At 42.1% G+C, this 14,101-nt stretch overlaps 1 long non-coding RNA gene across 4 annotated transcripts in view; it reads left to right on the forward strand.

The window, feature by feature from the left end:
• LOC121078776 overlaps positions 1–14,101 on the forward strand; it is a 291,522-nt gene that overhangs the window by 264,905 nt on the left and 12,516 nt on the right. For 3 of the 4 annotated variants that reach the window (XR_005824743.1, XR_005824740.1, XR_005824742.1), the window contains exons 9-11: positions 9,475–9,644; positions 11,584–11,900; positions 12,182–12,279. This is a non-coding gene — a long non-coding RNA (uncharacterized LOC121078776). The remainder of the gene's footprint in view (positions 1–9,474; positions 9,645–11,583; positions 11,901–12,181; positions 12,280–14,101) is intronic. The other variant, XR_005824741.1, reaches the window with a different exon arrangement.

Below are 14,101 nucleotides of genomic sequence, written 5' to 3' on the forward strand. Positions count from 1 at the left end.
AAGCCTCAGTGCCTCTGCTGCGAGCTGGTGCTTCTGACTCAGCTTTTAATGGGTCAATGCTCAGCTGGAGTAAAGAAACTTAACTGCTGAGACTGAGACTGCAGCAGTTTGTTATACCCAGCTCTGTTGTTCCTGATCTTCTCGGTCACGGTTGATGCTCTCAGTACCTATGGCTAAATATGCATACTGGCAACAACACCATCAAATAAAAAAGAAATTAATTTTGACCCGTGGCCATCCACATGTATGCAATTGAGTGAAACTGGTTGTAGAACTTGATAGCACCAAAGGACGTTTTTTTGAAGAAAATCTTGTATGTCTCCAGCTCAACCACCATGTGGCTCTGCCAGCCTCACTGCAGGAACACAAGAGCACCCGCCTTCAGTCTGAAGTGCTCTCCTCCCCGCGGAGCGCTGCCCTCAACCTGTCACTCCTCAGGAGGCTTCTTCTCAGGCAGTGTGCATTTTAAATCTAGCCAGTATGACAGTTTTCACTGCAAAAGGGGACAAATCAGTGAAAGCGGTGTGTATGAAACTTGGTTATGCTAACTACCGAACAACAATAACCAAGGTTCCTGGGAAATAACTAAATGGCTCAGGTTTATACAGTCCCTACCACCCGTGGAAAAAAAGAAAGTCATGGAGGACTAGAAGAGCTTCCTGGCTTTGGTGTCTGAAGTAACGAGTTATAAAATGGCACGGCCTGAGATCATCAATCCTGGATTTATTGACAAGTTGGAAAGCCCCGGGTAGGCCTTCGTTAGAAATTCAGCTGAGAGTGCAATCGGCTCCTATGTCTGTAATATTCTCGAAGCCCTCTGCAATTTCAGATCTGTTTGTTTGCCCACAATGCCTTCAAGTGATGCAGACAGCCCCAGATTTTTTTTGTAGGTGGGATGTTGAAGCCCAGAGGCCATCAGGGTGAGTGCTGAGGGGCTGCAGAGCAGCTGTGCTGACGTGTGGTGTGAAGCCAGATTTTCACCACCACACCAGCAGGTCTCTGCCTTCCTTAGCAGAAAACTGGAGATGCAGACTGGACACTGCTAATTCTATATTGCAGGGTGTTGGGGTTTTTTTTGGCTGTTGTTATTTTTTTATTTTATTTTTTTCAATTTTTTTAACACGACTCCAGGCACAGCTTGTGACTTTTTGAACAGCAATTGAATGGAGTCATTAGGAAGGCGCTATGTTACTAATCTGCTTTCAGAGTCCAATTTTCACATCTGAGTCTTATGATAGGAGATCAAAGCCCCTCATTACGGTCCTGAATCCAATATTTAGTATACTTAATGCCCACTTCATATGCTCACAAGATGGCCTGGTTTCCACGTAAAACAATATCCGATTTCCTTTTGACACTTAATGAAGGGACAGAATGAGTGTTTTTAAGACCTCATTTCTGTGCTGTTACATGGTGGTGAAACAGGACTGACTTCAGTACTTGCCCTGTCATACAATCAGCACGTCAAAAGTGAGATCAGTCTGCCACATTTTACATGAGGGGATACAGGGGTATCGTTATTAATGCATCCGTCTTTCAAAAACTACGCTATGCTATCCCAGAATCATCTTTGAAACATCCTGGACTCGGGGAGTGTCAAAACTTCAGATGTGAGTGCACACTATTACTCCATAAATTGTACTGGAACTGATTAGCCTATCAATCTCTATTATTCAGCTACTGGAAACGAGACACATGCTCCCCCGGGGATTTACCTGGAATGAGATCAAAAGGAAACTGCTTTCTCCCTTCCCTGCATGAAGGTTCAATATGTGTTTCAACTGGTGATGCTACAAATAAATAAATAAAAGAAGTGACCTGAATAACTTGAGCTATTCCCTTGGGATTAAGGCAGGAAACGTTTGAAACATGAAAAGTTGCACCCATGTTGAAATGAGAGAAGTCCTAGTTAATTATTTAGAGCAGCCGAAGGCTCATCAAAAATTTAACCAAGATTTATTTCTCCATGATTGTACAGGCACCACAATGTGCAGAAATGGAGGCTTTAGCTCTCCTGAGTGAAACTCTTGCGTTTTCACCTCCCAGCTTGCCAGTGCTGGCTCAGAGCAAGCAGTGCATCCTCTTCTCTCATCTGTCAGCGATGTACATTAGTAGGTTGGATTCAAACAACATTGCAAATAAGTAGCGTGCAGCATCTGAACTACTGCTGTGGGGCTCTGAGGTGACCCACAGTGGACTGTAGCTGTGGCTTCTCACGGCTATGACCATTCTTTGCCAGTAGATGAGACCAAATACAAACCGGTCTGCGGCAGAGCTCTGCTCCTCTCCTCTCCCTGGGGTGATGTAGCTGCCGGTTTTGTGCACGCTGCCTCAGAGTGAGGCCTGGGCTATTGCCCTTTTCTTTGAAGTCCATTGCATTTGTGATTTGCTTTGATCATTGCTGTGGAAAAGCCTGAAATGTTTTTCTCATGAGCTTGTATGCATACAGGCATGAGAGGGCTGAGCACTTCAGGAAAGGTGAAACTTTGAACTTATCTTGGCTGAGTGATCCTTGTGGGTCCCATCCAACTCGGGGTATTCTGTGATTCTGTGGCTTGGTTAGGGTTAAAGTAGCATTAAGTAGGACAAACTGATGTTCTGCCTTGGGAGACTAATGAGGAGGGAGCAATACTATTCTACCACTACTATCTGTATACTCAATACATACGAAAGAGCTTCACCTGTAAGGTGAGCAAGCGGGAAGCAGCCTATAAATGGCAGAGAGTACCTTAGGATTCCTAAAGCATCAGCTCCTTTCACTGGTAGCACTTGATGACAAATACCTCAATAGGGGCAAAAGGTCCTTGAAAAAAAAAGAAAAATTTTTTTTCCCACTATCTCTGAGCAGAGAGGTCACAAAACAAGTGGAAACTCAGTTTCCATGAGAAGTGTCGGTCTCTCACCATTCTCCCCAATTTCTGGAGCTTCCCACAACTTCTCCATGCACTGAGACACAAGAGAGGAAGAAACAGCTCTCTGCCTTGTGTTTCTGTGCTGGTTCTGCTGTTTTTTGGTCTACACAGCCTCACTGTATAAGCCTAAACCTATTTAGGGAACAGAGCTTGGAGTCACTGCGCATCATCCTCACAAAAACGACTTGAAGCTCAGCGGCCATCAACCAGGGGCCCCATGCTAGGAATAAAGCAGAAAGTGCCAAAGCACAAAACAATGGCAATTCTTAATTTCAGTTAAATCAATCTGTGGTGTACCAGCTTGCAAACCCCCACTTGTGATCAAGAAATTATGGAGAGCAGACAAACAAGGAGGAGCTGGAAGGAAGAACTGGTCCATACGAGGTGAGCTGAACTGATGTCATACAATTTGGTGGCTGAGGATATCCTAGTGGGCTGTCAAATCATGACTGATACCAAGAAAATGAACAGGGAGCAGTTATTCATCCTTTCTCACAATACATGAAATACTCTGTATGGTGAAAAGATTTCTGGCAAATAGCTAAAATGCTGCCCCACCACCACACTTGGTATTTTAATGCTCTCTAAGTAGTATCTAGGGAAAGAAACTGTACAAGGCTTGCATTTTCACTTGAAGTATTACTGTATATTTTGATTCATTTAGCTCAGTTCATGATATAATGGAGCATAACTGACGTAACTTGGCTTGATGTGTCTCCTTGTTACACATACTGGAACAATATCTGCAGAAACATTTGAAATTACACATTTTTTTCAGACATCTATTTTAAGGATCAGTAACTTCAAACAAGCAGAGCACTTAGGCATATTTTAAAGGCTTATTTCCTGCAATCATGCACAGGTCATGGCTTAATCCTCATCAGAAAACACACACTTTGGGATCCTGATTACTGGAGGGGGCAGAGAAGGAAGGACATAGAAATGTGTCAGAGTTTTCAGAAAGAGCCCAGACGTCTTGCAGCCAACTAGTAAATCTCTGATGCTAATTTAGGAGTGAGATGATTTTTTTTTTTTTTAATTTTTGAATACAGCACTCCCAGAGGCAAGATAAAATTGATGCTTCAGAGTATTGATTAGGAGAATTTATGCCGCTGCTGAGCACTGAGCCTGTCCATGGGTGACACAAAAGGACAGCCTTAGAAGAACCAGCTGTCCTGGCACGGAGTAAGCAGCCTAATGGGAGGAGCAGCTAAACCATTATTTCTTCCTTTTTTTTTTTTTTTTTTTCAGAATTACCAAGTTTCTTAGTACTTTGTAAAAAGGTTTTTAATGGAAAGGCAGGCCTCTGAATTATTTTTGAGTGAGAAGGAGTAGGGCAGCTTTGCTTGGCCATATGCACAGCTTCTCTCCAATGAGATGGGCCAGCGAAAGGCTCCTGGTGTTTTACTTGACAGAGAGGGAAATATAACAGCTTTCCACAGCAGATAGGAACTGGATTCTGGCCCACTTTGAGCTAGTTAAGCAAATAATTACCTGTGAATAAATTAGGAAGAAAAATGCTAAATATATTTATTAATAGAGACCATATGTTTTTTGTAACTTCTTACCAAAAGGCTTCTAAAAGTACACAGCTACATTCGAGAGTTCCTCAGTCACATTTTCTACCTACTGTTTCTATGCTTGCCACTTAGTGGACAGAATACTGATTTAGTGGATATTTAAAAACCTTACAGCCATCCCACTAAGGTCTGTGAATACATAGTGAAAGCCTATTTATTCAGTTCAAGCACACCTAGATGAAATGTCAAATATCCACATTTTTTAAGTAATTTAATTTAAGAAAGTTGAATGTTTGACGCTACAGTTGAATATGAGGTTTTCATGTTTTAGAAAATGAGAAAAGGGAATTTCCTACACAACTTAATTTCCTTTATTTTCACACACCACTGAAATGCCAATGTTTTCGAAGCACGTACTTTTAAAAAATACTCTCTCATTAAGAACTATTGTTACTCTTATAATTAAGGGTTCTTCCAAATATCCCGAAACATTATTAGAAACACTCCCTGTTCTCTTCATACAGTGCTGCTTAAAGGCTTTGGCACCTGATATGCTTTACGGGAGCCTCTGGGCTGCTCTCTGTGCTTGCAGAGCAACCGCGAGCTGACTGGGCAGAAAATGAAGCGTGCACAAATGATACTGGTACCCACCTTCATTCCCAACCTTTATAGTCCAGCCATTGTCTGTTATCTCCCCAGAGACCACTGTAAAATAGGTTATAATTGTCTTCCCCTCCACATTTTTACCTGATGCCTTGTAATGTCCAGAGCAATGCCCAGGGGGTTGAGCTGCACAGGCAGAGGCTCTAGCTAATTGGCTCTGGTTCAGATATACGATGTGTGGCAAGCAGAGGCAGGGTTTTAAGGTCCATTTAATCAGCTTGGTAATTCAGAAATTGATCCGAGCTTGAGTTGTTTATGTACAGGAGTGAATTCTGCCTGGGGAGGGATTCTGGCTTTTCTGCAACCTGCAGAAAACTGCACCAGTCATTGGAGATGCTACAACTAAAAAGCACTGGGAGCAAGAAAAGAAATAATAACAGCATCGTAAGGAGAAACTTTGTCCTAGCATTGTAAAAAGAGAGGGTTTCAGGAGGTCTTTCAGCTGTCTTGCCGGAGCATGAAGAGTAACCAAGCCGTTACACTGGCCATAAGGTGGGGACAGAAATGCTCTTGCTGAGCGCCCTGGCCTTTATGTGCATGTCTGCATGTGCCGAGCTCTGCGCTGCTTTGGCTGCCCCACCAGTGCCACCTCAGCACCCCGGTTAAATCCCCGCTACAAGTTTTTGCGACCCACATGCAATGCCGTGAATGTGGCGCTGGTATTTCTACAGCAAATCCTGCAGGAAATACTTGAGATCTGTTTTCTCAGAGAGCCCATCTGGCTTGCCTTAGGCAGGCAGTGCAGGAGGCTGTGGAGGAGCCCAGACACTGCTCGGGCGCTGCAGAACATAGCAGCAACACCATGCTGCGAGTGTGGCATGGTATCCTGGCTCGCTGGGCAGCTGGTAGTTGTCAGGGTGATTTCAAGCTTTCTGTAAGTGGAGGAAAAGCCAAAGAGGCCCTGCATATTTCCTAAAGCTGATTTGTAAAATCCAAATTCAAATATTTTGATTTTTAAGCTCAAGTTTGATCTCACCACTGTTAAAAGGCTGTTTTTCCCTACCTGTTACACTTAGAAGCACTTCTGCAGATGAAAACTGAGACTTTCCATCCTGCAACCTCCCACAGACATATGCACGCACATTATGTCCCATGTTTAATTACCTTTCAAAACTGTCTTATCTTGGCACGAACTTGTCATTGGTTTATCTCTGCTCAGGATAAATGCATACCTAATCTTATTACTGGATGCACTCAGAGCAGGCAATCTCATTAATAGCCACCCTTAAGGGATTTTTATCCATGGATCAATTTCATAATTGGAACACAGCTACATAATAATATAGAAATATATTCCTTCAATGGCACAGCCGTTCGCCTGCTGGTCTCATGCTGTTCTGTCTTGCACATCTCATATATATATAAAAAAAAAAAGAGAGAGAATCCAGAAAGAAAGTATTTTTAAACCAGAGATCCTTCTTGGAAGCTTGTTAGGTTTTCAGATCACACCACAGGCTTACAAGCTTGATTTGTCAGGTTCATGATTGTTACTGGATATGTGAGTTCTATCATTTTTAGCCTGGGTAGTCACTAAGAATAGTTTTCCCTGGCAATACATTGAATTCTGTATGCTCTTTGTTGTAGCATACAGAATTCTATAATAGGAAAAAACCTAACTTGTTAGCTACATATCATTTTCAGAGCCAGCAGGAGCTGTATAGCTTTTAAGAATTAAATTATGTTCATTTATTCAGTGACTGCAAAATACCCTACCAAGAGCCTAATAGCTTAAAGGCTTCCTAATCAACTTTACTTCATCATTAAATAATTATGCTTCGTGTATCTGAAATACACTTTTGTCACATCTCATATAAGGGATAGTTAGTGAATATGAGTCATTACTGAGGCTGTGAACCATTCATGATTAAACCTGAACCAAGCAAAGCTGCTTGGTTTCAGGTTGTGTGAACTGTTCAGCAAGTGTGGGCTGCTGCCAACAAACTTCAATCCAATTAATTACATCCAAACCACAGCAAAAACTATATATGTGTTTACTGTACAGGCCCAAACCACAGCAAGCTTTATGGAGTTTGGTGGACTCTTCTTTCTTTTTTTTTCTCATGAAGATCATTACAGCTCAAATCAGATGGGATTAATGCTCCTTCCCCCTCCCACTGCACACAGTGAGGCTGAGTACCACTGAGGCTCTTGGAATACGTACGTGTAAAAACAGTGAGCAACTATGTTAGTGTTTCTGCTGGCCGTACCTGGCTGTAGCTGCGAGGCAGGCAACTGCACGCAAGGTTTTTCACACTGACACCACTGGGCAGTGCTAGCCAGCTAGTCAAAATAGGAGAGACATTACTGTTATAATTCAAAAGGTGAGTAGTACCATTAGTGATAAAGATGATCAAATAATAAATAGCCAGAAATACATATTTACTGTTTGATAACCAGCAGATTGCAAATCATTCAAAATCAAACAGCCTCATCAGCTGCTCATAGTCATCTTACCCAGGGTTGCCAGCCACAAAACGGTCTGTCCCTGCTGGCGTGATGGGAAATAGGCTGCAGGGAAACGAGCGATGTTCGTGGCTGTGTGCTCACGTTGCAGCTAAAATGGGCTTCAGCTGTTGCATAGACTGCACTGTTGCTCATGCTAGAAAAAATTCATAAAAAGAGCAGGATGGGCAGATGGAAACCCAAAGTGTGTCAGCTCATTTGAGGCTGTTGGAGCTGCTTTGTGCCGTTGGAGGGCTGTTCCGCAGTGTTCCAAGGGGGAAGAATGGCAGGGGAAATGAAATGGCCTCGTATGAGCACTAAGACCCCCAGTTTGTGTCATGATGGCCGGTTACCATCAGACCTCTTTCCTAATGGATGGGATGGAGCCTCTGCTGCTTGCAGTCCTCAGATCAAATCTTTCCAAAACACAAGCTGCATTTCAAATAAAATAGGTAGACAATAGCATGCAGGCGTGTTGGGAAGCCAAATGATAGAGAGATTTCTTTCGAGCTTGCCATTCAGTTGCTTCACTTATGTTTCCTTAAGCATGAAATTATGTTAGTAATTGTATCGGAACAACTGTGTGAGATATATTAAATCATAAAACCAGACTGAAAAGCAGTCTAAAGCAATTATTAATGAATTATTGATTTATTCTATCTTTTTTGATGAAATTATGCTCCTGAATTCAAAGTGCTAGTGAAGGTGTATAGGGGTATTATTTTAATTCATAAAACTATCACTCTGCTTGGCTCCTGTGTAACTGAGGCAACCAAAGTCAATGTTACTTAATGCAAATACAGCACCATCCAATAATGCACGTTTGCATAATCTATATGAAGAAAAGTGACGCCAAGCTCCAAAAAGGAGGAGAGACAAAAGTCCTGGCTGCCGTCATGCCACAGGGAGGTGGTGCAGCAGTCTGCAGCCCTGCCATGGCCATGCAGTGCCCAGTGAAGCCAGGGGTGAGGAGATGAAGAACACAGGAGGACCTTTAATTTAAAAAAAAAAAAAAAAAAGTGAAAAATAAGGGAAAGCAGAAAACAGTATGCAGCTATGGGAGGTATGAGAAACTATGCTTCTGCTGGAAGGGAGCTTTAAGCCCATTGCAAGAGCTCCCCAGAGTGCTGTTGCAGTGCCAGTAGCAACAGCAGCAGCCAACTCGCCTTGCTGGTATCCAGCCTCAGCCCCAAACACCATCAGGGAAAGGGAGTGACAGCTCAGAGCAAAACAGAGCGGTCTCTGTCCTTTGTCCATGCATAGACATCAGAACCAAGAGGCTTGGTTTTGTATGTTTTTGGTCATCTCAAATCCATCAGGACTATGGCTCCCTATTACACTTTTCTGCTTAGGCCTGTGCTGGTAATACACACACAAAAATTCACTTGGACTTCAAAAGGATGCTTTCACATGCTGCAAGAGCTGCAGGATATTTCTTGAGGTGTTGCAGACATTGACAGCTTTCATGAAAAAAAAAAAAAGCTCAAATCTCTAAGCCAGTGCTGAGGCACATGAAAAGTTCTTCAGTTCACCTTCAAAATACATTTTTTTCCCTTGCTTTCCAGGTCTCACAGTTATTCTGCTAATGATTAAGGCTCTCCAGCACTTTAAAACAAAGCTTTTCACCTTTCGCTACTTTTTCAATCTGTGTGAGAACAGGCTTCTCACTGGCATTTATCTTACAGAGTGCTCTCTAGCACCCCGACAAAACGTATTTTGAAACAGGTTCCTTTTCATCGCTGAGCTTCCTGAGTGTCCAACAAACAACATTTTCCTTTTTCCTTTCCCTTTCCCTTTCCCTTTTTCCTTTTCCTTTCTTCCTTTTCCTTTTTCTTTTCCCTCTTCTTTCCCTATCCTTTTCATTTCCCTTTCCTTTTTTCCTTTTTCTTTCCCTTTTCCTTTCCCTTTTTTAAATAAAGGCTTTTCCTTTTCTACAGCATTTTCCTCTGTGTGCAGCCAGCCACATGGTTTCATTCACTGAAGTAGCTGATGGTGAGATTAGGCAAATACTTTGACTTTGCCCCTGGCTTTTGTGGTTGCCATACCTCTGAAGACGCCATTCACCTCTAATTACACGTCTGTTGAAATCATGCAGAGAAGGAACAGTGTAAGTCATTAGCCCTCCTAAATGAATGTGCAGCTGAGTAGCTAACAAAGGGATTAACACTTGACAGCAAAAGCATTGCATGCTGAAGGAGAGGGTCATTGGGTGACTGCCTATTACACAGAAATAATTGCTATCCAATGCTGAGAGAAACCGATGGCTGCAGGCTGTGGTTACTGCACAGAAATGCATTTTTGCTGTCAGTTCTTACCCCCTCTGCATAATTTGCCTGTGCACAAAATGGGGAGAAGGCCTATTTTGGCCAGGGCATGGTGGGAAGAGGTAATGGAAGTACAAGGGAACTGAAGCCCAAGAAAATTTGGTAGGAATGGTCCTCTTGAACAGAAAGCTTTCACTCCTAAGGGAAAAAAAAAAAAAAAGCCATACATTTTAAAGTTTTAACAATGCTGCTTCACTTGCTTCTCCATTACCATAGTATGGCATCTGGGTGTTTTTTTTTTAAAGAGAGCTAATTCAATAACATGATTATAAAGACATAGTGAAAATGTTCGTGTTTGTCCACCACCAGTTTTTTTCTTATTTAAGAGAATGTGATGGTCCAGAGCACTAGCCACACTACTGTGAGCCTTTTGTAGATTAAGCTGTCCCTGGAACGATTCCTCCCTTACTGGTATTTTACCCTTTGCAGAATTCAATTCTTATTTACAGAGCTTAACAAATCTGTTCATTCTATGGCCACTAAGAAGAACTACCTATGGAGGACTTCAAAGCACGGTAACAAGTACTAGATGCAATATGGGCTGAGTTAGGGGACTATGGTCATCACTGTCATCATGGGGCTGTTGATGAATTACTGAAATGTGCTTGCTAAAAACATGCCACCACATCAACATGATGTGGTAGGGAATAGCCCGTTTAGCAGCAAGTGTGATCTTACAGTTAGGAGAGATTTTTTTTTTTTTTTTTTTTTTTTGGGTAAGACTTCCTGCTGGAACAAATACTCATCACTCTATTGAAGTCATTGCAGCTGTTATGCTTCAAATGGGCTGAGATTTGTTCCTTGTCTTCAAGCAGACAAGGATGAAGCAATGGCTAAAATGATTCAGGAGAATTCAGCACACATTTGGCATTAAAAAAGAAAAGGTCTCTGTGGTGGACTTCCGAGCAGGGATGCATTTTTCTTTTGTGCTCTGCCTGGTGCTGGTTGCAATGCAGACCTTGTGACCTGATGCAGGGATGAAATAAATGCCAGACAAGAGCCCACAGAAGATCCCCAGGTGGGCAAGGCTTGGGTCTGGCTTCTTTTTTTTTTTTTCCTTCCTTTCCTTCTTTTAATGTTGCCTGCAATACATGGCAGAAAACCTTTTGGCCCTTTTAGGAAAAAAACTGCCATTTCAGAACATGTTAGCTTAGTCGAAGAAATTTAACTGGACTATATATAGATACACTTTGACATCTTCAGCCCAATTTAAGGACAGTGGATTTTAGTGCAGGCATTTTAGGCTATCAAATGATAGCTGAGATGAAAATACCATAGAGATACATAACTAAAGCTGAGGAAAGACACGGGAGCAGCAGGGTGGTGGTGTACGATGTGAAAAGGGTATTTACATCCAAACATCACACGCACAGTTGAGCATGAATTCACATTAGATCAACTTGCATTCAAACATATATTTATTAGCTATGGGTGGAAACAACTATTTTCAGTAGCAGAGTATGAGTATCACAAAGGTGAAATCTGTGACTTCTAAAAAAACTTTACTATGGGTAATATTTCCAAAGCCCTGCTGAGGAACAGCTTTTGAGGAGCGGTGATACCTTAGCTTCTCTATTATTAATCTCTTTTTTGGCAGTCTTTCTTTCTGTATCTTTAGTGACATGTCTGTTTTCCCATGACATGCCCTGCAGAGATTTGTAGTGAGTGAAGCTGAAAACAGGAATCTACATCTTCCCTACTGACATTTTAATATTTCATCAGGGTGAGCCAGCAGAAGAGGTGAGGTGAGCGCCGATACCCAAGACCGATGAGCCCAGGCAGCCACAGCGTCCTCGGTGCTCACGGCCACTGGCCCAGCTGAACAGCTAAGCAATACACCACCAAGAGCGCCTGCCACCCAGCGCAGGAGGTATTCATGCATGCTCAAGCTACTGATGAGCAGAGGTTGGATGGAACGCCCCAGAAGCAGTGAATGTGGGAATAAAAGGAAATTTAGCCATGAGCCAATGTGCATCCCACGGACTGTTTTCCATTCACTCCAGAATACTCCTTCCTCTTGTCTGATTAAGTGACATCAGGTTAGTATATCTGCCTGATTATTTAGTTCGCTGCATCATTTTGAGCACTGTAATCTCTCTAATTGGTGCAAATATTTTTTTTTCCCAATGTTAAAACAGCTTCTCTAGCTGGAGTTTTTCGTGGTTGTTTTTGCTATCAACTTCAGAAATCATGCAAAAGGACTCTGATTTTGGTTTTATTCACTCTCAAAATTACCATGTTTGCAGACATAGAAACAGTATATAGGTCTACTTACAAAGGAAATATAATGCCCTAATTAATTTTCTGCATCACTGAAAAGGAGCTTTTGTCAAACAGGGAAGGCAGAAAGGCAGACATTGCTGATGTCAAAGAGCACTATCCCAGAACCAAGCCTCCAGCACTATTTGGAAACAAAAGGTAAGAAGAGAGAGTAGATGAGGTGAAAATGCTGATTATAAGTGGTATTTGGATGAGATAAGCAAATTGGCTTCTCTGATCTCAAATTTTAAAGTTCTCTTGCTGTGTTCTCACTCCATTCTGAGTCTATCATATATTTTATTTCTGCAACCAGACCTCAGTCTATTTTTATGCTTCAGACAGTAACAGTCCAGATGAAAACACTCTTCCTTGTCCTTATTTGTTAAAACCCTAAAGGTTATTTCCTGATGATAAGAGGGCGGTCTCTGCCTTTTCAAAAGCACAGATTTTCTTTCATATAAACAGTCCTGAGCTGTTTGGTCCGGAGTGTTTTTTAAAGGCAAGCTGGTAATCAGCCCCTTAGAGATGCTTGCGTCTTTCAGAGCTGGACCAACAAATCCATCATAAGGCTGGAAAGGCTCTTGGTCAGGACCATGCTCCCAACAGGCAGACTTGGAGAGAGAGTAATAAGGCAGCCTGCTAGAGGCTGATTTTTTTCTATAAGCAGTTGTATTAACGCATGGCTACTACAGATAATATTGATATTTCTCAACAGCTTGTATTTGCAGTTAGGCTTGCTCATACTCTGACTATTTGAAATTGCTCTTGTGGCTTTTATCCCAGGATGTCTAAACAGTTTAGCAACATTCATTAAAGCACCGTGACACCCCCTTTATTTACTGAGTGAGCTTCTGCTGCCCACTTCACAGAAGCGTTCATCCTGAAAGGCATTTAGTCAGTGAGAGAGGGACAGAAAGGGCTCGAGCAGCTCTGTTTCCAGGCGAGCAGCAGGCATTATAAAGAAGTACTAAAATTTTTATTTTTATAAGGAAGAAACAAAGTGGTGAATGTATATATAGAACGTTGAAATAAAAAGCTAAGGTAATAGTCTTCTAACACTCAAAAAGTTTGCAGAGAAGGTGCTTCTGAAATATTGTCCTGGTCAACAAAGGGAGAAGGAAAGGTGCTGACTCCACATGAAGTAAAGGTTTAAATTAGGGATTGGAAAAGTTTCCTAATGAAGGATACTTAATCAGTGAACCTGGCTGCTAAGGGAAGCTGTAAAATCTAAGTTATAAAGGACCAATTAGACTAACACCTGACTGGAATGGGCACAGCAGGATTCTGCCTCCATGCAGCAAAAATGGACTTAAAGCCACTATCACACTGTGGTGCTATTTTTTCAATCCCCCAGAACCCCACTCAAATGCTGAGATTTCATTTTTGCTATGCACGTATATCCCTAGACTCCGTGTAGGTCCTCCAAGTGCAGCTGTGTTTCCAGCCTGTCTGGAAAAATAATAATTGTAAATCTAAATTACGAGAGATCAAAGCCCCCTCATGACCAAATCATGAGGATTAAAATTAATTTCATTATTCTGAGTAGAGTATCCTTCCCTAGGCAACAAAGTATGTTCTTGATCCATGAGCTGGTACCTTATCTGAGCTCAGTTAGGGACGTCTCTTTCTCCCCTATGCTCCTGTGTGTGTATATATATATATATATTTTTTTTTTAGGGGTTCAAGTATTTACTCCAAGGTTTACTTTCAGCCTTAAGTGAGGTAACCAAAGGCTTTCCCTAAAGTTCCCTGATCTGACTGATTTAGTTTCCTGGTGCACTGAATGAGCAGTGTGGCCATACCACTCCCAGCTCCGGGTTCCTAGCTGAAAGCCAGGATCCTTCATGCCACACTCAATGCTACACTTCCTAAACTTCCAAATCCTTGACTGCATTCTTAGTCATGAGTTGCAAGAATGATAACCAGCTTAGTAAGTCAGCAGTATCCCCCAAATAAGATGGTAAAGCAGCTGTGTTGGCTC

Source organism: Cygnus olor, chromosome 15, assembly GCF_009769625.2.
Source record: "Cygnus olor isolate bCygOlo1 chromosome 15, bCygOlo1.pri.v2, whole genome shotgun sequence".
Taxonomy (NCBI): domain Eukaryota; kingdom Metazoa; phylum Chordata; class Aves; order Anseriformes; family Anatidae; genus Cygnus; species Cygnus olor.